General features: G+C 40.1%; 1 pseudogene; it reads right to left on the bottom strand.

Moving 5' to 3' along the window:
* The window catches only part of LOC141215509 (CYFIP-related Rac1 interactor A-like), a 136,422-nt pseudogene that overhangs the window by 18,802 nt on the left and 89,713 nt on the right, over positions 1-27,907 (bottom strand).

Raw genomic sequence — 27,907 nt, 5'->3', positions numbered from 1 at the left:
GTACTGTCAAGAGGAAGATGAGAGACGCCAGACCAAACAATGCAGATGAGCTGAAGGCTGCTATCAAAGCAACTTGGGCTTCCATAACACCTCAGCAGTGCCACAGGCTGATCACCTCCATGCCACACCACATTGATGCAGTAATTGATGCAAAAGTATCCCCGACCAAGTATTGAGTGCATTTACTGAGCATACATTTCAGTAGGCCAACATTTCGGATTTTAAAAACATTTTTCAAGCTATTGTTATAAAGTATTCTAATTTAGTGAGATAATGACTTTTGTGTTTTCATTGACTGTAAGCCATAATCATCAACATTAACAGAAATAAACACTTGAAATAGATCACTCTGTTTGTAATGACTCTATATAATATATGAGATTCACTTTTTGCATTGAAGAACTGAAATAAATTAACTTTTTGAAGATATTCTAATTTAGTGAGATGCATCTGTATATTAGGCAACTTGCGTTAGACTACTTGAAGAGCTAAAGACAGAAGTAAGATTTATGAAACTGAACAAAAAAATGTATTTTTTTACCCATAGCAAGCAATTACAATGCAGATTTGGTATTGTGCTTTTATAAAATAAAAGCTGCCCTGTGAACAGCTCTTTGGGGCAACAAAGAGCATTTTTCTTTTAAGTCATTTTCCTAAATTTGCCTTTTAGACTCTTTTATAAGTTGTTTAGATGATTCAGAACATTTTTGGAAATATTATCAGCCGGAGGCTATCTTCTGGCCCTTCCATATTCAATGGGTGTCAGTCTGCATGTTTATGTCAGTACAGGCTGGTAGATCAAAGGGTCTCTTTGGGAAATCCAACATGCCAATGCATTCCTGGTTGGGAGGAGGTCAGTTATCCATACATATTGCATTCGCCAACATTTATCTAAAACAGTGCATCCCAAACTGTGAGGCTCTTCAGTGAGGCGCCCCCTAGTTGTTGGTGAGGGAGTTTTGTCATCTTGGCCTGTCTGGTGAGATCTGGGCATGATGTTGGTCTGTCTGATGAGGTTTTAACAGAAAAAAAATGAGAAGTCCCGATCGAATGTGTATGGCCAACTTATCAGGAGTAATGGCAGTTATGATGATAACCATAAAAGACCAAGCCTAAAATTGGCTCATAAACCTTGGATCATAATTATCCAGCATCAAAGTGTCCTTACTAACATGAGCTTACATGCATTTAAAACAAGAGTGATAGTTAAAGCACCACTCCAGCATGTTTTTTTTATTTCAGTGCTGGAGTGGTGGCTGTAAAGTAAGTTCCCTGACTCTAGTTTTCTACTTGCCAGCTGCTGTCTTCAGCTGCTCCCAGTGCTGCTCCGGTCCTGATTTGCCATCCTGTGACCCCCAACTTCTGATTCACCATAAGTCAGAGGTAACAGTCACAAGCTCTCAATGTAAGTCTATGTAAGCCTTGTTCTTGCTCTCATTGACTTAAATTGAAAAGTGACCTCCAGTTCACCCCTAACAAGCACTGGAGCGATCCTGCAGATCACAGGCTACAGAAGACGGCTGAAGTGGCCCAGAGAGCAGAAGAAGACAGCAACTGGTAAGTATAATACTAGGGGCAGGAAACTCATACTAGTGCCACCATTTCAGCAGTGAAATAAAAGCGAACACCTGAAGTGGTGCTTTAAAAGAAATCAGATAACGTTTAGCTTCAATGGATTAGTCAGGTATAGATAGAGTATGCAAAGGGGCCATATTTCTGCTCTTAGGTGTTAACCAGTTATGGAAATTTTATATTTTTCCATTTTGCTTTCAAGTTTTTTTAAGAGCCTATATTACTTATGATTTGTAGAGGTATAAAGAACTGAACTTTAAGCACAAGAATAAAAAAACAGAATGACATGTTAAAAATAAGAATGTATATGTGCCATTTGTGAAATCTCTCTAGCTTTTAGTAACCCATGTTATCTTGTAGCATGGGACCATCTATGTAAATAATGAAACCTTATCAAATGAATCATCACAGTATAAAATGCAGTGCTTTATGATGACATCAAATAAAAACAACATAAAAGTAAAATGAAAGCAAAATAAAAAAAACATGGAAAAATAAAATGATCTCACGTTCAAAGTCAAGGAAAAAAGTGGGACACTGTTCTAGGTCGCTATAAGACAAGACTTTTAGAAGGTTCCCCATCTGACACCTAGAAAAAAAGACAAAAAAAGGAGGGAATGATGGAGGGAAACAGTGTGATAAGCAGGGGAAAGTGTGCCCATAAATTGGTTCTCCAGGATTTGGAAATTGGGGGTATTAATTTCAGCATGAAATGTTGATAATTTTCATGATACAAATACTTTAACTGTCCAAAACCCAGAGAACGCTACAGCTTACAGAGATTTTACACATTACCTATTATATTCAAAGCAGACTTGTCACCAGATTTCTGAATACAAACTACGTGCATTATTAAATAAATCTCATAGACCTGTTGAAGCTACTGTACTTACTTTGAAAATCCAGCTCAGAATAGCTGAATAATCCTGATTTTGATTTTAAAGCAAGCACTTTGGGAAAGCGAGAGCTCATTAGGTCCAAGTGTATTCAGTCCCTGCCCACCCAGCCTGACTGACAACTGCAGCTTGTACTAAGCACTGTGAGATCTCAGCAGTAGGGAGGAACACTGAGAGCTGTCACTCAAGGTGGGCGGAGACTTAGTTTAAACCTTTAAAAAGGATTAGCCATTCTGTCATGCATTTTCAATGTAAGCACACTATTCTTAGAAACTCTAGGCTATCAATTTAATAATGTGTGCATTTTACATTGTGATGATAAATAACAACCCTTTTACACACAACATAGCTCATCTTTTGATGTACATTTATTAATTATATTTTCACACCTGAGAGCAGAAAATCTGGAGTCTAGTCTTTACCTGTTTTCATTTATATAAAAAAAATCCAATATCAGTATTAAATTACAGGAGCACAAATTGCTTTCCCGTTCTGAGGGCCTGAGGTCAGAGTCACACAGGTCTACAATACTAGCAGAGAAACCTTGGTGGGTCCAGGCACTGACAAAGGAATGGGCTCCACTAGTCGAGCAGAAGACATCGCCATATGACTTTGGAGCTGTCGCTAAGGCAGAATTTGGTTGATTCACAAATAATCTATTAGATCTTCCTGCTGATATATCTGGAGTCTACAATTATTTTACAAGTGGATAAGTTCCTTATATCAATGGGTAGCCCATAATTTTCTTTGGTGAGCCAAAACCTGAGTATAAGTGTAATCTGTTGTGCAATTAATCCATATAAAGATTAATACCGGAAATAGAAACATTTTACATTTCACTTTACCAATAATTCCCTGCAGCCACCTCCGCCCTGGGCCCAGACCCTGATTGAAGCAGCTTCCTCTACCTCACTTAGGCTGCATTCACCAGTGAACTACAACAACGCTGAGCTGCTGCAGCCTTTTAACTGCTCCTTAAACAATTACTATATTTTGCAGGGAAACAGCATGGACGTTACAATCAAAAACCTCGGCTGGATTTAAAACATCAGTCAACAGCAGGATACATGTAGACAATTTGCAATCAACCTATATCTATGGGCTTATTCACATGTTACAGTCAAATTTCGTAGTACAAATCGTGACTGAATGATACATATAAGTATATGTGTCTACAGATGGGGAAGCTTTATTATCCTCAGTAGATTGTGAGCCCTCGTGGGCAGGGTCCTCTCTCCTCCTGTACCAGTCAGCGACTTCTATTGTCTAAGATTATTGTAATTGTTTTTATTATGTATACCCCTTTTCACATGTAAAGCGCCATGGAATAAATGGCGCTATAATAATAAATAATAATAATAATTAGGGTCTTGACACTGGGAGTTGGTCATCCCCAAAACACAAAACTAAGTACAATGTAATATAGGGAACTTGATCCCTATAAAAGTCATACCTTTACTGTATAATCTGTCCTTTCGTTGTGCAAAATATGTTCTTTATTCTCAAATGCTAATACTTGGTTCAACCTTTTGCGTGGCTTCAGTACACTTTTACACTCCCCGCATTTGGATGCCCCCCTGGAGTTTCTGGATCGCAGCATGCAAACACACATCTCTCTCCTCTCTCCCGCAAATGCTCCTTTACGTTGTGTGTAGTGGAGGAGGCAAATTCAGGGGGGAGATTTTTATAGCGGATAAGTGCCTTATAGGACTTTGGCGCTGGTTTAAATTGTGTTTTTGTGGAGACAGACTCCTTTTAAAGCTAATACAGTTTTTTTTTCTCAGCCAAAGCCTAGAGTAGTTTTCTACTTCTCTTTTTTGGTGACAGATAAAATGTTTCCATCTTCCTTGACTGCCAACAGCATACAGCATCCAAACATAGCATTTGCTCCTATACCGTATACTACCCTTTCAGAGCTAATGCAAGACTAGTAGCTTCTTCTGCTTCTTTTGGTCTGGCAAAAAAGGCTGTTAATGATTATATCAACTTATGTATTGTTATAACAAAATCTACAATCAAGGATTGAGTAGTGCTTTGACACACCCTGAGCATTTGCATAAAAATTAAAACAGTAGTTTTTTCAGTCAGGGAGCAACAGATTGCATAAGCAGATATGTGGATGACATTATCTTTCAGAGAGCAACATGGATATACAGTTAGGTCCATATATATTTGGACAGAGACAACATTTTTCTAATTTTGGTTCTAGACATTACCACAATGAATTTTAAACAAAACAATTCAGATGCAGTTGAAGTTCAGACTTTCAGCTTTCATTTGAGGGTATCCACATTAAAATTGGATGAGGGGTTTAGGAGTTTCAGCTCCTTAACATGTGCCACCCTGTTTTTAAAGGGACCAAAAGTAATTGGACAATTGACTCCAAGGCTATTTCATGGACAGGTGTGGGCAATCCCTTCGCTATGTCATACTCAATTAAGCAGATAAAAGGCCTCGAGCTGATTTGAGGTGTGGTGCTTGCATTTGGAAGGTTTTGCTGTGAAGTAAACATGCGGTCAAAGGAGCTCTCCATGCAGGTGAAACAAGCCATCCCTAAGCTGCAAAAACAGAAAAAAAACATCCGAGAAATTGCTACAATATGAGGAGTGGCAAAATCTACAGTTTGGTACATCCTGAGAAAGAAAGCACTGGTGAACTCATCAATGCAAAAAGACCTGGGGGCCCACGGAAGACAACAGTGGTGGATGATCGCAGAATAATCTCCATGGTGAAGAGAAACCCCTTCACAACAACCAACCAAGTGAACAACACTCTCCAGGAGGTAGGCATATCAATATCCAAATCTACCATAAAGAGAAGACTGCATGAAAGTAAATACAGAGGGTTCACTGCACAGTGCAAGCCACTCATAAGCATCAAGAAAAAAAAGGCTAGACTGGAGTTTGCTAAAAAACATCTAAAAAAGCCAGCACAGTTCTTGAAGAACATTCTTTGGACAGATGAAACCAAGATCAACCTCTACCAGAATGATGGAAAGAGAAAAGTATGGCGAAGGCATGGTACAGCTCATGATCCAAAGCATACCACATCATCTGTAAAACACGGCGGAGGCATTGTGATGGCTTGGGCATGCATGGCTGCCAGTGGCACTGGGTCACTAGTGTTTATTGATGATGTGACACAGGACAGAAGCAGCCGAATGAATTCTGATGTATTCAGAGCCATACTGTCTGTTCAGATCCAGCCAAATGCAGCCAAACTGATTGGTCGTTTCATACTACAGATGGACAATGACCCAAAACATAAAGCCAAAGCAACCCAGGAGTTTATTAAAGCAAAGAAGTGGAATATTCTTGAATGGCCAAGTCAGTCACCTGATCTCAACCCAATTGAGCATGCATTTCACTTGTTAAAGACTAAACTTCAGACAGAAAGGCCCACTAACAAACAACAACTCAAAACCACCGCAGTGAAGGCCTGGCAGAGCATCAAAAAGGAGGAAACACAGCGTCTGGTGATGTCCATGAGTTCAAGACTTCAGGCAGTCAATGCCAACAAAGGGTTTTCAACCAAGTACTAGAAATGAACATTTTATTTACAATTATTTAATCTGTCCAACTACTTTTGGTCCCTTTAAAAATAGGGTGGCCCATGTTAAGGAGCTGAAACTCCTAAACCCTTCATCCAATTTTAATGTGGATACCCTCAAATGAAAGCTGAATGTCTGAACTTCAACTGCATCTGAATTGTTTTGTTTAAAATTCATTGTGGTAATGTCTAGAACCAAAATTAGAAAAATGTTGTCTCTGTCCAAATATATATGGACCTAACTGTATAAACAGTTTAGGGATGGATTGTGCTGACCAGGGATGTAGAGTCGGTAAGCCAAACCTCTGACTCCTCAATTTCCATGACACAGACTCCCTCATAGATGGCTCATGTTTAAGTGATAAATTTACTGTAGCACAGATTCATCTCAGCTAAAAGTCTAGACCCTTAGATCAGGAATAGGACAGACATTTATAGGACATTTCATAACTTTCCCAAATTCTTATGAAAAAATATTCCCCATAAACTGCATTGAACTACTGTACCCAATTTATTATATATTTTAGGAGTCGGAGTCGGTCCATTTTATACCGACTCCAACTCCACCAAAATGGGCTCCGACTCCGACTCCACAGCCCTGGTGCTTACAGATTCCCTTTAATAGAATCAGTTGCTGTCTCTTGTGTAAGCAATGCTGTTCACACCATAGAGGCAGAACAGGCAAATACTATAAGGTCCATTGAGAAAAAAAAAGCCTCAGCTCTTGTTGACAACCTCTTGGTTCCCAATGACCAAAAAGAGAAGGAACTAGTCAGAAGATTATGCTGTCATTTTACTCTAGTAGGGAATAGGTAGGAGCAAACAAGGTTCAAATGGGGTATGTGGTAGCAAAGTGAGACCACAATCAAGTGCTTGCTTCTATGCCATTGCTAGTAGGGCTCAATAATCTAAATTCCCTTCATTTGGCACACATATACGTTAATACCTATTTTAAAAGAGGCTAATGAAATTACTAGCACATTTTTGGTGTGTGGGTGACAACTACAGTACTTAAAGGAAACCCACATAACCATGTGAACTGCATGCACAAGTTAAACCGATTTAGACTCTGGACCTTAGCCCTGTAGGCCAACTACCCTCTGAAACTCAGGTGAAACCTGATCTACAATTCTCCCTTTACAAACTGAACAACACTCTTCCACATTCCCCATTAGATTCTTCTCTTGGGACCCATAAGTCAGAGAAAAGAGCCACTGTAAATTGCAACTCCTGTTCTGGCCATTTTGTACAATAGTGTATCATGGCAATTAGCTGATTGCTGGGAAACTCCATTGAAATCAATATTCCTCTGCTGCATGATTGGCAACTGTTAGCAGAAGTTGGACGCTGATAAGATTGCCTTTCTAGTTTCATCTTGTTATAGATGTTCTGTATTCTATAACGTTATTAGAATGTATGGATGAACTAGGCTACCCACCACTAAACGCAATGGTAAGAACAGTCGAAGAAAGAGGAAACAAGATGAGCATAGAAGAGTATTTTTTTTGGAAGATCTTTAATTAAAGGGAACCTGTCAGTCCAAGATTCTCTATGAAAGTAAAAACAGAGCATGTTAGAGGTGATAATTATTAGCATGTAAAACATGTGTCTGTCACAGGTAGCAGTTATAAGTGAAAGTAAAAAACAATGTTATAATTGCACTACCTTGCCCTACTCGTTTCCAGTCATTAGGATGGGTCACAGCATGGAGCAGTCATGGTTTTTCTCCAGTCATGCCTACTTTTCATGTGACTGACATCCCGCTTAGCCTGTGAAAGTCCTGAGTACGACGTCAGTCAGCTGAACATTGGGAATGATTGGAGAACAGCCGTGACTGCTCTGTGCAGTCCCTGTTCCTCTCCAGTCACTGGAGCAGAACGCTGCATGGAGCCGTCATGGCTGTTCTCCAGTTATACCCACTGTTCAACACTGTGTGTGAGGGAACAGCAAGGAGGGAAAGTATGAGACTTGGGCACAGTATAGAAACTGGGTGTGATGAGGGGGCCCAGCATGGAAAGGAGAGGACAGTGTGGAGGGCATGTGCCATAAGAGGGACAGTGTTGGGGTCATATGTTTTGCAGGGAGCAGTGAAGGAAAGATATTTTTATTCAGGAGCATTATAATCACGCTGTTATTTTATCTGTTGGGATGCACTGCAGAAGACTGGAGAAGAGAGAAGTCTGCAGAGATGAGGTGAGATGAGAAAAGTCATCATGACGTCTAGACAAGATGGTGAAGAAAAGAATGAGAATTAGAGAAGATGTCACCTATAAGGTTCCTGGATATAAATGTTTATTTATGATACTGATCACGTCTCATCAGTACTGGGGTTCCTGTATGGTCTTCAGTCTGATAATGACTGATAAAAACAACTGCCAATCTCTCCTTACCACTGTTAAAAACATACTGGGAATTTCTAGGTTAATGCGACACAATTGTATATGTGGCTGACCTGACATTACAATTGATCGCTATAGTAATTTGGTGCTGTATTCATGTACTGATGATGGGTTTGGTGATGTATTCATGTACTGATAGTGGTTCTGGTGATGTACTTCTATACTGATGGTGGCTCTGGTGATGTATTCTTGTGCTGTTATTGGTTCTGATCCTGTATACATGTAACAATCCATAACTTGTTAGATTACATAAGGTTACATGGCCATGTTAATAAAGTATTGTGCCATCTGACAAGATAAGGGTTACTACATTTGTATTTATGGTAGGAGTATTAAAGGGGTTGTTAAGGTTTGTGATGAAAGTCTGCAGTCACTATATATGACTTCAGACTTATGAATCTTCACAGAGTGCACACTGCCTCCTGTCAGGATTCTCTGATGCCAGCAGTGAGAGTGAGAGATCATGTAACCCCAAGTATGGATTTGCATACATGCGGTCATATGCCAACTAGACATGCGCCGCATCGCTCAATTCACAAATTGAATATGGTCAGATATACGCAAATCATACTTTCATTCTAATGACTGCACTGCATTTGTATTCAAATGCAGTACGCAAGCTGTAAGGATTCAGAAGTCTGCAGTCACATAAAGTGACTACAGACTTTCATCACAAACCAGGACAACCCTTTTAATTATAAAATGAAGGAATATAGCATGAACAATCCTAACAGAGTGTAATGTCGGCACACAATTGTAAGCATGCAAATCGCATATGAGCAGTCACACGATGGCTACTAAAACTACTTAAGCTGTGTATAGGAGGGGGCACCAAAATGAATTCTTGCCACAGGTGCTGGAAAACCTACATCTGCCTCTGCCCTAGGATAGTGGTAGATACACCACTGCTGATTCTTTTAATATAATCAGTTTGTAAATGCGTACAACATCTTAAAATCGACTGTGGATGTAGGTCTACAAGCTAAATATTCTGGCTAAAGACAATTTCAATTCATAGCACCAAGTACTATTTTAAGACGTTGAATATATAACTACAGAATTAACATAGTAGCATTTATAGCCTGTTCGTGGCCATCTTCTGTGCTTTAATGGAGTCAAAATCAACCTGGCTATAAAATCACATGGATTGATTAGCTGCCACTAATCCAATTTATAGCTTGAAGCTCCTTTCATTTATTTTATTTCAATTTGGTGTTTGATTTTCAAACTGCCGACTGTATTTCTTCATTTATCATTAATCCACATGTGTAGCCTGAATGCATAATCCTATTTATGGACGGTTGGCAATCCTGATCCTATCATTGGATTAAAAGGGTCAGGCCTTTAACTTTTTCATTGCTCATTTTAGGCCGAATTTTGCAGTCAATGAGATGGGTTTCTCTGTGCGGTTTTCACTATTAGTCTTCACCATTTAATAGTGTAATAACAAGTATAATATATAGTGTATGCAATAACAAGTGTAATGTATAGTCTATGTAATATGTGTAATGTATAGTCTATGTAATGTATGTCATGTATAATCTATATTATAACAAGTGTAATGTATAATCTATATTATAACAAGTGTAATATATAGTCTATGTAATATGTGTAATGTATAGTCTATGTAATAACAAGTGTAATGTATAATCTATACAATAACAGCTGTAATATATAGTCTATATAATATGTGTAATGTATAATCTATATAATAACAAGTGTAATATATAGTCTATGTAATATGTGTAATGTATAATCTATATAATAACAAGTGTAATATATAGTCTATGTAATATGTGTAATGCATAGTCTATGTAATATATGTAATATATAATCTATATAATAACAAGTGTATTGTATAATCTATATAATAACAAGTGTAACGTATAATCTATATAATAAGTGTAATATATAGTCTATGTAATATGTGTAATGTATAATCTATATAATAAGAAGTGTAATATATAGTCTATGTAATATGTTTAATGTATAGTCTATGTAATAACAAGTTTATTGTATAATCTATATAATAACAAGTGTAATGTATAATCTATACAATAACAGCTGTAATATATAGTCTATGTAATATGTGTAATGTATAGTCTATGTAATATGTGTAAGGTATAATCTATATAATAACAAGTGTAATATATATTCTATGTAATATGTGTAATGTATAGCCTACTGTATGTAATGACAAGTGTAATGTATAATCTATATAATAAATGTAATGTATTGTCTATGTAATCACATGTGTAAGGTACAGTGTAAGTAATAACAAGTGTAATGTATAGTCTAAGTAATGATTTGTGTAATCTACAGTGTATGCAATAGCAACTGTAATATAAAGTCTATGTAATAACATGTGTAATGTATAGTCTATGCAATAAGTGTAATGTATAGTTTATGTAATAACAAGTGTAATACAGCGGGTGAAATAAGTATTGAACACGTCACCAATTTTCTAAGTAAATATATTTCTAAAGGTGCTATTGACATGAAATTCTCACCAGATATCAGTAACAGCCCATCCAATCCACACAGGCAAAGAAATCAAACCATAGATAGCCATAAATTACGTTATGTGTAATAATGAAAAATGACACAGGGAAAAAGTATTGCACACGCTTACTGTAATTTATTTAATACTTCGTACAAAAGCCTTTGTTGGTAATGACATCTTCAAGGCGCCTCCTGTATGAAGAAACTAGTTGCTCTGTTGTGATTTTGGCCCATTCTTCCACACAAATACTTTTCAAATCCTGAAGGTTCGGTGGGCGCCTTCTATGAACTCTGAGCTTTAGTTCCTTCCATAAATTTTCTATTGGATTCAGGTCCGGTGATTGGCTGGGCCATTCCAGCAGCTTTATTTTCTTTCTCTGAAATTAATTGAACGTTTCCTTTGCTGTGTGATTTTGATCATTGTCTTGCTGAAATATCCACACTCGTTTCATCTTCACCATCCTGGTAGATGACAGCAGATTTTTATCAAGAATGTCTTGGTATATTTGTCCATTCATCCTTCCTTCAATTATATGAAGTTTGCAAGTGCAGTATGCTGAAAAACAGCCCCACACCATGATGTTCCCATCTCCAAACTTCACTGTTGGTATGGTGTTATTGGGGTGATATACAGTGCCTTTTGGCCTCCAAACATGGTGTGTATTACGGCATTCAAAGAGTTCAATTTTGGCATCATCTGACCAGACTATATTCCCCCAGTATTTCACAGGTTTGTCTAAATGTTGTTTAGAAAACATTAAAAGTGCTTGAACATGCTTTTTGTTCAGCAATGAAGTCTTGCATCGTGAGCGTGCATGCAGTGCCATGGAGGTTGAGTGCATTACTTATAATTTTCTTTGAAACAATAGTACCTGCTCATTCCAGATATTTCTGTAGCTCTCCACAGGTGGTCCATGGCTCTTAAATAACTCTTCTGATCAGTCTTTTCAGTCCTTTGTCTGAAATCTTGCGGGAAATTAAATATTTGTGAAATGATGTTCTTCCCACTTCTGGATTATGGTCCCAACAGAGCTCCCTGGAGCCTTCAGTAGTTTAGAAATTCTTTTGTAATTAATGCCATCAGTATGTTTTGCAACAATAAGGTTGAGAAGGTCTTAAGACAGCTCACTGGTTTTACCCATCATGAGATGTTTCTTGTGTGGCACCTTGTTAATGAGACACTTTTTAATAGGCCATCAGTTAAACTAGCTGATATTATTTTTCACTAAGTGGTAGGATTGCTTTCTAATTACTGATAGATTTCAGCTGGTATCATGACTTTCCATGGCTTTTTGCACCTCTTTCTTCATGTGTTCAATACTTTTTCCCTGTGTTATTTATCTTTATTATGCATAACTTAATTTATGGACACATATGGTTTGATTTACTTGCCTGTGTGGATTAGATGGGTTGTTATCGACATCTGGTGAGAATTTCATGTCAATAGCACCTTTAGAAATATATTTACTTTGAAAATTGGTGACATGTTCAATGCTTATTTCACCGGCTGTCTATTGTCTAGGTAATAACAAGTGTAATGTATAGTTTATGTAATAACATGTGTAATATATAGTCTAGGTAATAATAAATGTAATATATAATCTATGTAATAACAGGTGTAATATAGTCTACATAATAAGAAGTGTAATTTCTAGTCTATGTAATAAGTGTAATGTATAGTCTATGTAATAATTTGTGTAATGTACAGTATACAGCTTTATAACCTTTTCCAGACTGATAGCTCTCAATTACTTTGTTTCTCGTTTATTCCTGAATTTCTTTGGATCACAGCATGATGTCTAGCTTCTGAAGATCTGGATTGGTCTACTTCACTTTGTCAGACTTGTCCTATTTAAGTGATTTCTTGATTGAGAACAGGTGTGGCAGTAATCAGGCCTGTGTGTGGCTAGGGAAATTGAACTCAGCTTCCCAAAAATGTTATAAACCACAGTTAAATTATGTTTAGGGGTGTGGGGGGTGGGCGGCAATCATTTTTTCACACAGGGCCCTGTAGGTTTGGATTTCTTTTTCCCCTTAATAATAAATAACTTCATTTAAAAACTACATTTTGTGTTTATTTGTGTTATCTTTGTCTAATATTTAAATTTGTTTTGTGATCTGAAACATTTAAGTGTGACAAACATGCAAAAGAATATGAAATCAGGGAGGGAGCAAACACTTTTTCACAGCACTGTATAGTCTACATTATAACAAATTTAATATATAGACTATGAAATAACAAGTGTAATATATAGTCTACATAATAACACGTTTAATATATACAGTGGCATGATTGAAAAAGCTGAGATACTTTCAAAAGGGGGTGCTACTAGGTACTAACAATGCAGGGTGCCCAAACTTTTGCATCGGCCCATTTTCCTTTTTGTAATTTTTAAAATGTAAAAGATGACAATATTTTTTTTTGCCTAAAATACAAAGGAAATGTGTCATCTTTAACTTTAGGCCTTTTAGAGATCATTTCATCTTCAACTTGCTTAACTGTTCACAATAACAGTAATTTTGATCGGGGGTGCCCAAACTTTTACATGCCACTGTAGTCTATGTAATAAGTGTAATATATAATCTAGGTAAATTGGGACATGGAAAATGTGAGTAGTATGGTGTGGTAGTATTATGATTACACATATTACTCTATGGTTAACAGAAATAGATAACTGACCACGAATGGTTGTTCTTCTAGACGTTCTAGATCGAGAGGCAGTCAGCACCCATACTGCTCAGGAACCAGTACCAGGCTCTCACGCAGGAGAACCATGAAGAAATACAGCAAAATAAGACTTTGCCAGCAATGAATAACCTTGTAAGCCCTCAGAATCCTCCTGGATGGAGAAAGAAGAATGTTGTGAAGAAAAAACGGAGAGTGGTGGTCATGGGGGATTCCCTGTTAAGAGGAACAGAGGCCGCTATCTGCAGACCAGACATAACCTCAAGAGAAATGTGCTGTCTTCCAGGAGCAAAAATTAAAGATGTGTCTGACAGGATATCAAGACTCTTCAGACCTACAGATCACTACCCATTCCTGCTAATACATGTGGGGACAAATGACACCGCAAGAAAGGACCTGGAAACCATCTGCAGTGACTTTGAAGACTTAGGCAAGAAAGTGAAAGAATTGGGAGCGCAGGTGGTCTTCTCATCCATCCTCCCAGTGGATGGCCATGGAACAATGAGGTGGAATAAGATTCTACAGGTGAACAACTGGCTACGTCGATGGTGCCGTCAACAAGGATTTGGATTTCTGGATCACGGAATGAATTACCTATACGATGGACTACTTGCTAGAGATGGGGTGCACCTTACGAAGACTGGAAAACATGTATTTGGAAGTCGCCTTGCTACACTCATCAGGAGAGCTTTAAACTAGAACAATGTGGGAAGGGAAGCAAAAGGCCAGAAAAAGCCATACAGCTGACAAATACTATTGAGATCTCTGCTACTGGAAGTGGAAAAGAAGAACAAAGACAAAAAAATCTAAATAATAAAAATATGGGAGGAAGAGAAACCAATCACAAACTAAAATGTTTTTATACAAATGCACAAAGCATGGGCAACAAACAAGGAGAATTGGAACTACTAATGCAGGAAAAGGAATATGATGTCATTGGAATCACTGAAACTTGGTGGGACGATACACATGATTGGAATAAAAGGCTAAAAGGATACAACTTATTTGCAAGAAACAGACTTGATAAACGAGGAGGAGGTGTTGCATTGTATGTTAGAAAAGCGTATATCTGCACAGAGATTGAAGCTTCAGAGACTGGGAGTTCTGTGGAAACTGTTTGGGTAAGAATACAAGGAGAGAACAACGGAAAGGACACCATTGTAGGCATTTACTACAGGCCACCTGGGCAAGCTGAAGATATGGATGAACTCTTTATGTATCAAATGACCAAGTTCTCCAAAAAATATGACGTAGTGGTCATGGGAGATTTCAACTATCCAGACATTTGTTGGGAATCTCTCTCAAGTAAAACTAACAGGTCAAGCAAATTCTTATCCTCTCTTGCTGACAACTTTATCTTCCAAAAGGTAGGGGAGAAAACAAGGGGATCTGCTACTTTGGATCTAATCCTTATAAACAGGGAAGAAATGGTTGAGGAGGTAAAGGTGGCTGGGACCCTAGGAGGCAGCGATCATGCTATTATAGAATTTTGGATAACTAGAGGAGGAAGACATGTGAAGACTCAAACTTCAAGGTTAGATTTTAGAAAGGCAGATTTTAAGAGACTCAGAAAGAGAATAGGAGGGATCCAATGGCTGGATGTCCTTAAGGACAAAAATGTCCAGGAAGGATGGGAAATTTTTAAAAATGAGATTCTCAAAGCACAATCGTTAACAATCCCGAAAAGTAGGAAGAATGGGAAGCATTTAAGGAAACCAGGATGGATGAACACAGAACTTAAACACATGCTAAAAAGAAAGAAAGAAATGTTTATTAAATGGAAAGAGGGAGGCATATCTAAAGAAGATTATAATGCAGTCTGCAGATCCTGCAGGGCATGTATCAGGTTAGCTAAAGTTGACAATGAATTAAGGCTTGCAAGAGATGTCAAAAGCAATAAAAAAGGATTTTGGGGGTATGTCAAAAGTAAAAGAAAAGTCAAAGATGCTATAGGATTTTTACAGGATGAAAATGGAGAAATGGTAAGAGAGGATGTTGAGAAGGCCGAACTTTTTAATTCCTATTTTGCATCTGTTTTCTCTCAGAAAGAAAATGTAACATCAACTGATCTTCACTGTCCTTTTAAAGGAATAGAGGAATCCAAGTTATCTGTAAACAGAAAGATTGTGAGGGAATATTTAGCTAACATAAATGAGTTCAAGTCTCCAGGTCCAGATGAATTACACCCCAGAGTACTGAAGGAGATCGTAGAAGAAATTTTAGAACCACTCTCCATAATCTTTGAAAATTCTTGGAGAACAGGAGAAGTCCCAGAAGACTGGAGAAGAGCAAATGTTGTTCCTATCTTCAAAAAGGGGAAGAAGGTGGACCCAGGGAACTATAGGCCGGTGAGTCTGACTTCTATACCAGGAAAGATCTTTGAACAAATTATTAAACAACATATATGTAAGTACATGGATAAGAATGAAGTGATTAACCAGAGTCAGCATGGGTTTGTAACTAACAAGTCATGTCAGACTAACTTAATTTCCTTCTATGACAGAATCACTGACTGGGTGGATCAGGGAAATGCTGTAGATATAGTATATCTTGACTTCAGCAAAGCATTTGACAAAGTATCTCACACCATCCTTATTGAAAAAATGACCAAGTATGCAATGGACCAGGCAACTGTTAGGTGGATTCATAACTGGCTTAGTGATCGGACTCAAAGGGTGGTTGTAAATGGCTTCACATCCAGCTGGATGAATGTCTCAAGTGGGGTACCACAGGGCTCAGTCCTGGGACCTGTATTGTTCAACATCTTTATCAATGATTTAGATGAAGGAATTGAGGGTAAACTGATTAAATTTGCTGATGACACAAAGCTAGGAGGGATAGCTAATACTAGAGAAGAGAGAGAGAGGATTCAAAAAGACCTAAATAAACTGGAGCAGTGGGCAGCAACCAACAGAATGGTTTTTAACAGGGAAAAATGCAAAGTACTACATCTTGGCAATAAAAATAAAAAAAGCATATACAGAATGGGAGGAATAGAGCTAAGCAACAGTACATGTGAAAAAGACTTAGGTATACTAATAGATCATAGACTGAACATGAGTCAACAGTGTGATGCAGCAGCAAAAAAGGCAAATACAATTCTGGGATGTATTAACAGAAGCATACAGTCTAGATCACGTGAAGTCATTATCAGTCTTTACTCCTCTTTGGTCAGACCTCATCTGGAATACTGTGTACAGTTTTGGGCACCACATTTTAAAAAAGACATAGACAAACTGGAGCAAGTTCAGAGAAGAGCGACCAGAATGGTGACTGGTCTGCAAACCATGTCCTATGAGGAACGGTTGCAGGATTTGGGAATGTTTAGCTTGCAAAAAAGAAGACTGAGAGGAGACTTAATAGCTGTCTACAAATATGTCAAGGTCTGTCACATTGTAGAAGGATCATCTTTATTCTCATTTGCACAAGGAAAGACTAGAAGCAATGGGATGAAACTAAATGGGAGGAGACACAGATTAGATATTAGAAAAAACTTTTTGACAGTTAGGGTGATTAATGAGTGGAACAGGCTGCCACGAGAGGTGGTTAGTTCCCCTTCAATGGACGTCTTCAAACAGAGGCTGGACAGACATCTGTCTGAGATGATCTAGTGAATCCTGCTTTGAGCAGGGGGTTGGACCAGATGACCCAGGAGGTCCCTTCCAACTCTACCATTCTATGATTCTATGATTCTATGATTCTACCCTGATGCCCATTTATATTCAGCTTCATACAACATCTAAATGTTATCTACAGAACTTTGAGAGATAAGCAGCCTTCACATTTGTTACTACTTATCTGATAAGTAAAATAAAATTCATCTAGTCTGTAAACTGTTTCGACTACCATCTCAGTTTGCCAGATCACAGTGTCAGAGTCTTACTCTTACAGCATAGTCAGAGGCATAGTGCTCTGCATGGCATGTCAGTTGGAGAATTGGCTATGGAAGTACATAATAAACAAGCAAAAGGGATCCTAATTAGTGATGAGCGAGTATGTTTCATTAACTCTTTTCGAGGAGCACCGCTCGCTGAGTATTTTGGCAAACAGGCTATCTCTGCATGTGTCACGGCTGTCAAACAGCCATGACACCTGCAACTTGTGACAATGAATGAAACCCTGAGCGCGCTAGCCGGAAAGGGTTAATGAAACATACTCACTCATCACTAATCTTAATAGATTAGAGCTCAGCCAGCCATAAACAATAGATAGCTGTTGGCCAAAGTATTGTTCCACTGTCCCAACATCCCATATACACAGCGACGCTCAACTCGGCCGAGCATTCTTCTGTTCTCTATGAGCCAGCTGCTGCCATACTTGGTCTGACAGCGGCTTATGTGTTTGCTGAACAAAAGGATGTAGCTATTAAACTGAAAACATGAACATGCACATATAATGTTTTATACCATGTAGTCACAATAAATCCAATTGACTTATTTGATCCACGCTAAGAAAATTGTATTTATAAGATGGAAATATAAAACTAGAATGGTAAGATCTGGGAGAAAATTACATCCTTTTAAAATGGTTTTGGTATATTGTATTTGCACATTTTATAGCACCTAGTATTTCTTAGCTGACTTCAGCTGATATAGTCCATGGAGGCTCAATTGCAACTTTGTGTATGACATACTTGTACTTGATATATCTGCTTTAATACTTGTAACTATGTAAAAACTTATTTTACAGAAAGCATAGCGTCCTCATTCAGCATGCTCTTGCAGAATTAAAATAAAGCATCCATTATGCACTCCACAACATTGAAATTGCAACACCAAGAATCCTACGATCAATAGTCATGTTAATGATATGTAAATGATGAATAAATAGTAACAAAATTTTCAAACCATCTTGACTTATTCAGTATCAAGTATGAACACCATACACAGAAATACACACACTTACAAGCCTTGGAATGCTATCAATGAGGTTATTAATGGTTGTCTGCGGAATGATCTGCCACGCTTCAAGCACTGGGGGGCACAAATCATCAAGATACGATGCGGGCAGCTTCTTCTTCAATTGCCGATCAATGACTTCCCAGATGTGTTCTATGGGAGACAAGTTCAGAGACTCTGCCATAGAAACACATTTAGGCCACGAAAGCTGCTCACAGTAACACAAGCAACATGCGGCTTGGCATTACCATGTTGAAAAATGGATTCCTGGTACACTTTGTATATTGTCTGTACCACTGGTTCCACAACAAAATCAATGTAATGCTAAGCTCTTAGTGTACTTGCAGTGAAGACTATAGAGGTGTGAATATCATACATTAGGCATGCCCACACCATAATCCTGGGAGTGTGATTGGTGTGACGTTCCCTTGAGAAGTCCTCTTCATGGTGTGGCGCCCCTGAGGGTTCAGTCGCCACAGAGGTACTGCACCTCACCCAGAGGTGTGGTGTCTCCTTCTCTCAGGTAAGGAAGGAGTGCTGCCCGGGACCCCAACACCTGCATTCAACACTACACTACTCCAGGCCGGCTGGAAGGGCATTATGCACTTCTTCTGCTGCCCTGTCCCTGGATGGAGTGGGGGAAACCAAAGAGAGGGGGAACCAGTAGTGGGTGTGGGTGGAGGAAGCAGTTTAGGGAAGCACTTTTATAGGTGTATATAAAGGGAGGCCATCTTAGAGGAGTTGGTTAGTCAGAGTGGATTCAGTGAGAGAAAGGAGGGGAGCAGAGTCTCTTTAGGAGCTCTGCTCCATGAGTGGGGCCTAGTAAGAGAGGCCCAGGAGGGGAGCAGAGGAGAAAGGCTCCGGTAACATAAGGGATCCCAGGGGGTATGGTGAGTGTAGGACGGCACCCGTACGCCCGAATCTGCCAAGCGTCAGAGGGATCAGGCCGCAGGAAGGGAACCGGTCCCTGGACCAGCCGTGTTACTCCAGGTCTCGGCTGGAAAACCAGAGGCTTCTGCACTTCCATGGTGCAGTTGCCACAGTCTCACCCTAGTCACCATGAAGGGCATCAAGTAGGTCCGGGAACTCCAGGTTGCCCAGAGGGACTTCAGAGCACCCGATCGGGACTGTGTGTGGGGAAGCGCAGGGCAGGAGGGAGAAGACCCAGCGCGGGAAGTCGGTCTAGAAAGGAACATACAAGAGCGGGGTTCCGTCAAGCGCTCCCGATATACTTGAGAAAGTGCTGAACCCCTTGGCTGGTAGACGCAGTGAGACACGGTAGGCTGACACCCGTATAGTGTACCTGAGGAACTTAAACAGAACTGTGAGTAAACTCGGATGACTGCACCCCACTGCCTCCGTCAGTTATTTCCGCTGCGCCATCTCTCCTGCACTACAAGCCCCAGCATCACCACCATCCCTACTACACTGCCCTGGGGCCCGCTCCACCTGTGGGGAGCCATTCCAACCTAGCTGCCCTATCAACCGCCCCCAGAGGTCTGAAGCAGCGCTGGTACCTATTACCAGAAACCACAGGTGGCATCACGAACACTTCCTAAGAACTACAAATCCCATATAAATATTTCTCCCCTTTTTTTGTTGACCGCCCTGGGCCACGGACTGGGCCGCCGCCACTGTGACATATCCCTCCCCCGGCATCTATAGGCCCAGCATCGAGTACCCCATGGCCCTGGGGGCGCATCAATGGCATTGCTCAAGTGGTCTCCAGACCAATCTCTGACTATCATTGCGTTCAAGGCAAAAGCAGGACTCACTGCTGAAAAGGATAGACCTCCATTCCAGCTTCCATTGCTGTCATGCTCTGAACCATGACAGCCTTTAGGGTGGTGTGAGAAGAGTGGAATACCAGTAGCTGGATGTCAAGTTAATAGCCCAGTGTTGTGCAAACGCCTTCTGATGGTTTGTGTAGACACTGTTTGATGCATTAGGCTTGGAGTGCAACATCAAATTTCACTTGCAGTTCAGAATAAATCAATCATAAAACCAGTGGTACGGCCATTTCTCCAAAGTGTACCAGGAGCCGTTTTTCAACACAATAACGTTCCTTGTGCTACTGTGAGCAGCCTGCATGTCATAAACATGTTACCATGGCCTGCCTCGTCTGCTGACTTGTCTCCCATCGAGCATATCTTGGACTATCGGCAATTGCAAAGAGAGCTGCCAGCAGCTGATCTTGATGATTTGTGTGCATTCACTGTGGCAGAACATTTTGCAGTCAACCATTAACAACCTCATTGATAGCATGTCAAGGCATTTAAGTGTGCATATTTCTGCGAGTGGCACACATTTTCAATACTGAGTAAACCAAAATATTTAGAAAATTTTGTTTCATTTTTTTTTATAATTTTCATATCATTAACATGTCTATTGGTTCTATGATTTTCAAAAGTTCACGACTTTTCCATCTTGGTGTTGCAATTTCAATTTTGAGGAATGTAAGTGGTGAAGCATTACCATACAATTAAATCTTATCAGTAAGTGGTAGTCTGGATAATGTGACAATAAAATCTTGAATCTTCCGATTGTGTCTATATAAGAACAGATTTGTCTTGATTGATTAATAAATTATAACCCAAAATACACTTTGATCACAGTTTCATAAACTTGTTTATACCACCCATTTGTCCCCACTTCACATTTCACAGCCAACAAAAACACATCCAATTTCTATAAAATGTATACCATACTTAAACTCATGCAATTGTTAAAAGGGTTTTCCAGGATGGTATAATTGATGATCTATCCCAGGGATAGACGAACAATGTTTTATTTTGTGATTCCGACTCACTAATCAGCTAAATGATCGTTTCATCACTCGATCATTTAAATAGGCACAGCGCTGCACATACATTTGTGGCTGTGTCAGGTACGGCACCCCAGTCTTATTCAAATGAGGAGAGACCATCAATTTTGAAGTAACTTACAATAAAATATACATGCATTTATAATAAAACTTGCAAAAATAATTATGTGTAGTGGTTGCAATGCAGTCCCCGTACAACTGCTGTTTTAGGAGGGTTGGTCAGATACCAAAACGTAAACCTCAAAAACTTCAAAACAACTTCTCAATGTGAGACGGACCCGTTCCAGATTTAGCTTTCATTCCCTTTCCCTATGAATTCTTGGTATTTATGGTTCCCTATTTTTCCAGTAACTGTTCACACTTCCTGCTTAGAATTTATATTAAACCTGCACTTATAATTCTACTCATTATCATGAAATATAAGGTCTCCATTCTCCCCGACTCTGTATGATGCATTACACTGGTATCCACCCACTATTTGTAACGGAACTGTCAAGTCTCTGCTTTTGTCTTGTATAATGTATAAGGCTGTGTGCCCACGTAGCATTTTTCAAGCGTATATGCTGCGGAATTTCCGCAGCGTAAACGCTTGAAAAACGCATGTATATCCGCACCCCATGGTCCCCAATGGGATTCCGCAAGTTCTATGCACATGCTGCGGATTTTTCCGCAGCGTTTATGCCGCGTTCAAAAATCCGCAGCATGTCATTTAATTTTGCGTTTCCGCAAGCGGAATTGCCTTTGTCCAATGCATAAAAAATGCAAGGCAATTCCGCATGTGATAAACGCGCGAAAAATGCGCGATAAACGCGTGCGGAATTCCGCATGCGTTTTTCCGGGAGAGGACTTGCATTTATGCAGCAGAAATTTTCTGCTTCATAAATGCAACGTGGGCACATAGCCTAAATACATTTTATTTTGCTAGCTTCTATGCTTGAAGGAAAACTTCTGTGAGTGATGAGTTACACCGCTCCACAGTTACAATCTGCATAACACATGAGTACATTTATGAATATAGAGGCAGATTTATTAAAACGGCCTAATGCCGATTTCACACATCAGGTTTTTTTTCTCATATTAAAAAAATTCTGTGTGTCAGTTTTTGCAATATTTTTGCATAAATTCTTAGCTTCTTCTACCTATTAAATATGTAAAGGAAACCTGTCATCAATAAAATGCAGTCCAATCCTCAGGCACCATGTTACAGAGCAGGGGGAGATGAGCAGATTGATATATATACAGCAGGGAAAAGAAGTATTTGATACGCTGCTGATTTTGCAGGTTTTCCCACCTACAAAGAATGGAGAGGTCTGTAATTGTTATTGTAGGTACACTTCACCCGTGAGAGACGTGGGCTTCACCATAATGCCCTGTAGCTATGACATCATATGGTCAACAGTAGCCTATAGGGGGGACTATCACAGACTGCATAAATGATGAGGCCGGCAAAGAAGCGCCATTTATGCTTGCACAGTGTAAGGATAGGAGGTCAGAGTGCACAGCTCATTCAAACTTGGGATAGTTAAAAGCTTAATGTGATTGCGGTGTACCACCTTCAATGTTGAAGCACATTGTAAATGGTAGTGATAGTCTCAGTCTGTGAATAATAAGTGATATATAGGGAAATGTTGTACCTTCAGTGGGGGAAATACGTATTTGATACACTGCCGATTTTGCAAGTTTTCCCACCTACAAAGAATGGAGAGGTCTGTAATTTTTGTCATAGGTACACTTCAACTGTGAGAGACAGAATCTAAAAAGAAAAATCAGAAAACACATTGTAAATAATTAAATTGCATTTTATTGCATGAAATAAGTATTTGATCACCAACCAACCAGCAAGAATTCTGGCTCTCACAGACCTGTTAGTTTTTCTTTAAAAAGCCCTTCTACTCCTGCACTCATTACCTGTATTAATTGCACCTGTTTGTGCTCATTACCTGTATAAAAGACACCTGTCCACACACTCAATCACACTTCTACCTTTCCACCATGGCCAAGACCAAAGAGCTGTCTAAGGACACCAGGGACAAAATTGTAGACCTGCACAAGGCAGGTGTGGGCTACAGGACAATAAGCAAGCAGCTTGGTGAAAAGGCAACAACTGTTCGCACCATTATTAGAAAATGGAAGAAACACAAGATGATTGTCAATCTTCCTCGCTCTGGGGCTCCATGCAAGATCTCACCTTGTCGGATAAGGAATAGGATGATTCTGAGAAAGGTCAGGAATTAGCCCAGAACTACATGGGTGGACCTGGTCAATGACCTGAAGAAAGCTCGGACCACATTCTCAAACATTGCCGTTAGTAACACACTACACAGTCATGGATTAAAATCCTGCAGGGCCCACATTACCCCCTGCTCACGCCAGCACATGTCCAGGCCCATTTGAAGTGCGCCAATGACCATCTGGATGATCTAGAGGAGGCATGGGAGAAGGTCATATGGTCAAATGAGACCAAAATAGAAATTTTTGGTATCAACGCCACTCACCGTGTTTGGAGGAAGAAGAAGGATGAATACAACCCCAAGAACATCGCCCCAACCGTGAAGCATGGTGGGGGAAACATCATACTTTCAGGGGTGCTTTCCTGCAAGTGAGACAGGACAACTGCACCGTACTGAAGGGAGGATAGATGGGGTCATGTATCGCAAGATTTTGGTCAACAACCTCCTTCTCTCAGTAAGAGCATTGAATATGGGTCATGGCTCGGTCTTCCAGCATGACAATGACCCCAAACACACAGACAGGGCCACTAAGGAGTAGCATTTTAAGGTCCTGGAGTGGCTGTTAAGGGGATGGTTGCAAACAACTTTATTAAATAATGGAAAGCAACCGAACCCGGGGTCCGCGATGCAGCCTGGTGGACTGCGGCCGAACACCTTCCGGGTGAGAAGGTAAAACAACCAACTTAAATAACAATCCTTTCCGTGTTACTGCACACCGGAACGGGAATAAGGATTCGCACTATCTCCATTAACTGCACGAAAGATGTGCGATAAATAATGTATCTGTAGCCCTGTTACAGCACAGGGACTACACAGCAGGCACTAGAATGCGTGTGTGATACACGCCGGCGTATACTTGCCCCCAGCCGGTGTGCTACCGGACTGAGGAATATCTCTCCACGTGGCTTACAGGCGGTGCCGGGAATACGGCGTCTGCAGACTGCTCGGGGTGTATGGCGACCCCTTTGTTGGAGCCAGACTGTCAGACGAAGCTACCTGCCTCCCTCCATCTAAGGCTGCCTATCCCCCGCTAAACCTGCCTGAAAGAAGCTAAAGCACACGTGGAGCCCAAACGACCAAGCGTCCACACAACAACACCATCACTGCTCAATGATCAGAGCGCGCCGCCATGTTTGTGGACGGGCTATTTAAAGATTAAGCCCTGCCCACCGTCGCACTATTGGTGACGTCACCCGCGACCAATCAGGCGGTGCCAGGTCACTGGATCAGCTGACTCCCAAACCACCAATCATGGTCCGCCATGTCACGGGCATGCCCAGTGCAGTGAATCCTGGACTTAGGCTGTAGCAGCCCTATTTCCCTCCGCAACCTACGCTTCATGTTGCTAGGAACAAAGACCCAAGACACAACTTGTACATCTTGTGCACCAGCTAGGCATTGGGACTGATGAAGATGCTGAGCAGCATCAGCCCTGGCTGGAACAGAATGGGAGACCACAGAATCCACTGATGGTTCTGAACCCATTTCAAATACAGCAAACACCCAACACCTAACAGTGGCCTAGCCAGTCTCCAGAAAATCTTTGGAGGGAGCTGAAACTCAATGTTGTACAGCAACAACCCCAAAACCTGAAAGATCTGGAGAAGAATCTGTATGGAGGAGTGGCCCAAAATCCCTGCTACAGTGTGTGCAAACTTGGTCAAGAACTACAGGAAACATCTGACCATTGCAAACAAAGGTTTTTGAACCAAATATTAAGTTATGTTTTTCTGTTGTATCAAATACTTATTTCATGCAATAAAATGAAAATGAATGATGTAAAAATCATACAATATTATTTCTGGAAATTTTTTTAAGATTCTGTCTCTCACAGTTGAAGTGTACCTACGATAAAAATTACAGACCTCTCCATTCTTTGTAGGTGGGAAAAGTTGCAAAATCGGCAGTGTATAAAATACTTATTTTCCTCATTGTAGTTTTGTGAGAAAACATTCAGTGTAATTTGTATTTTATTAATTTAAGCCTCTGACCTTTCTGGGATTTTTGGTCCAGTGGTCGGAATAATCTCTGTATGATCTCTTATACAAAGAAAGCTGTCAGTCACTGATTGGACAGCCCTCTGGACCAAAAGTCCCAAAAAGGGCAGAGGTTTAAATGATTAAAATTCAGATTATGCTGAATCTTTTCTCACAAAACGAAATATCAATCTGCTCAGCTTCTTCTGCTTTATAACACGGGGCTGCAGATTGGACTGTATTTTCATGGTAACAAGTTCCCTATAAATACAAACAGCACAAGGATGACATTCATACGCAATCCACTTTTTTTCACAGCACCAGCAAACAGTAGTAAAATACATCAAATTTATCACAGTGGCTCATGATGGTTGTTAAATTTGGTGCATCTTTTGGCCCAGGGTATCGCATAATAGACCAGACCCTTTGCTATGAAACCATGTTCCTTGTCAGATAAACTACGGAAAGAGTCTAAAACAGATAATGAATGTGGTGAAAGGATTGGATTATGGCACATGTTGCATAGTAATCCTCCCTCACTGTATCGCTTGTTTTGTGTTAGGCTGTGTGCCCACGCAGCGGCAAAAATGCTGCAGAAACGCTTAAAAAACGCATGGTAGAAGGCCTGCAATGTTCCCCAATGATAATCCGCATGTGCTATGCACATGCTGCGGAAATTTCCGCTGCGGATTATCATTGCGGAAAAAAACGCAGCACTACCAATTATTTTGCGGAAGTGCTGCGTTTTGGCTGCCATTGACTTGCATTGGATTGCATGGATAACGCATCACTGTATATGTAGATGCGCATTCCATGCGTTCCAATGTGCGGATGGTACCCAGGCCTAGAGGAGAGGAGACTCTCCTCCGGACCCGGGTACCATAGAAACTGTAAAAAAAAAAAAGAATAAAATAAAAAATAAATATGATACTTACCTTCTGATGGCCCCCGGTCTCCTTGTCTGTGCTTGCCGGCAAATCGCGATGGACTGAAGGACCTGCGCTGACCTCATAGTCATGTGACGGGTCACGCGACGCTGACGTCAGCAGGTCCTTCAGTGTACTGCGATTTGCTGGCAGTCAGCACTGAGCGAAGCAAGACTGCGGGGGCCATCAGAAGGTAAGTATAGATTTATTTTTTATTTTTTTACATTCTCTCAGGTCACACTATATAAATCCATGCTGGTTGCAAGGATTTACATAGTGTGACCAAGTTGACAAGCACTTTCCAAGTGATGCGGAAATGCATGTGAATAACGCTTCACATCCGCATGTCCCTGGCAGGAAAAACGTATGTACAATCCGCATGTACAATCCGCATGCGTTTTTTTCTGCCAGGGAGATGCAGAAACGCTCAGGAAAAATCCGGAGCATTTCTACATCGTGGGCACATAGCCTTAGTCTGGTTTTACTCATTGCCTCCATTTCTGCTGGTTTCCTGACACCATAAAGCAGTTGGCTGAGATAGCTAATACAGATTGGGCTAAGATGTTGGTTAGGCAACATGTCTAACATTGGAGCAGTTAAACACCACTTTCCGTTTCCAAGAAGATCCCACAGAATTAAGAAGTTTGGGATCTGAATACAGAAACATATTGGAGATTAGATAAAAATCTAGGAATAAAATTGTGCACAGGACCAGAAAACATGTTTGTAGAAATGTTCTCCCTCATGAGTGTCTGATTCTTGTGGCATACTTTTTTACAAAGTTATTTAGAATTAGATATGAGATTATTAACTAATAGTGACTTTAATGAATTTGAAAGTACTGTTGGCATAAGTGTCTGTATAATATAACTGCAGTGGCAAGGCTCTGATTACAAGAATAATTGAGGCTCTGCAGCATTCAGCGTAATCCTCCCACCAAAGCAACAGATAACACTCAGAACCTGATGGACCCATTTATAGTCAGTTGGGTCCATCTTTCACTGTTGGTGTCCACTGTGTGAAGAATCCATCCTTGCTCCAATGCGTACAAGTGTCAGACATAAAATATAAAAGCAGCCCCCTGCATTAATATTCTACTTAATACAGAAAAGAGTTATGCATGCTGATCACTCATCTTCGTCCTGATCTTACACCAAATATCTCACAAGCGTCCTACTAGTTCTTGCAACAAAATCTCACACGCGAATATGTAGATAAACAGACAACTTACTTTCAAAATCCAAGAAAAAATGTGGACAATTTTCTAAGTCTTTGCCCAGAACCTTAATGAGATTTCCCATGACCCGTCGACCTATGAAAGATCAGAAATAGTTTAAAGCGACTCACACGTATAAAAGTATTCCACTGTGTCAGTCCTAAGGTGTATGCAGGTCCTGAAATCGGAAAATGAATGTAACCATGTAGATCCGTCAGGCTTACATGATGAG

This window comes from Phyllobates terribilis, unplaced genomic scaffold, assembly GCF_046119375.1.
Source record: "Phyllobates terribilis strain yellow unplaced genomic scaffold, ASM4611937v1 Scaffold_2__4_contigs__length_985480577, whole genome shotgun sequence".
NCBI lineage: Eukaryota > Metazoa > Chordata > Amphibia > Anura > Dendrobatidae > Phyllobates > Phyllobates terribilis.
Note: the sequence above shows the minus strand (reverse complement) of the source record. Positions and strands in the feature narration are given on the sequence as shown.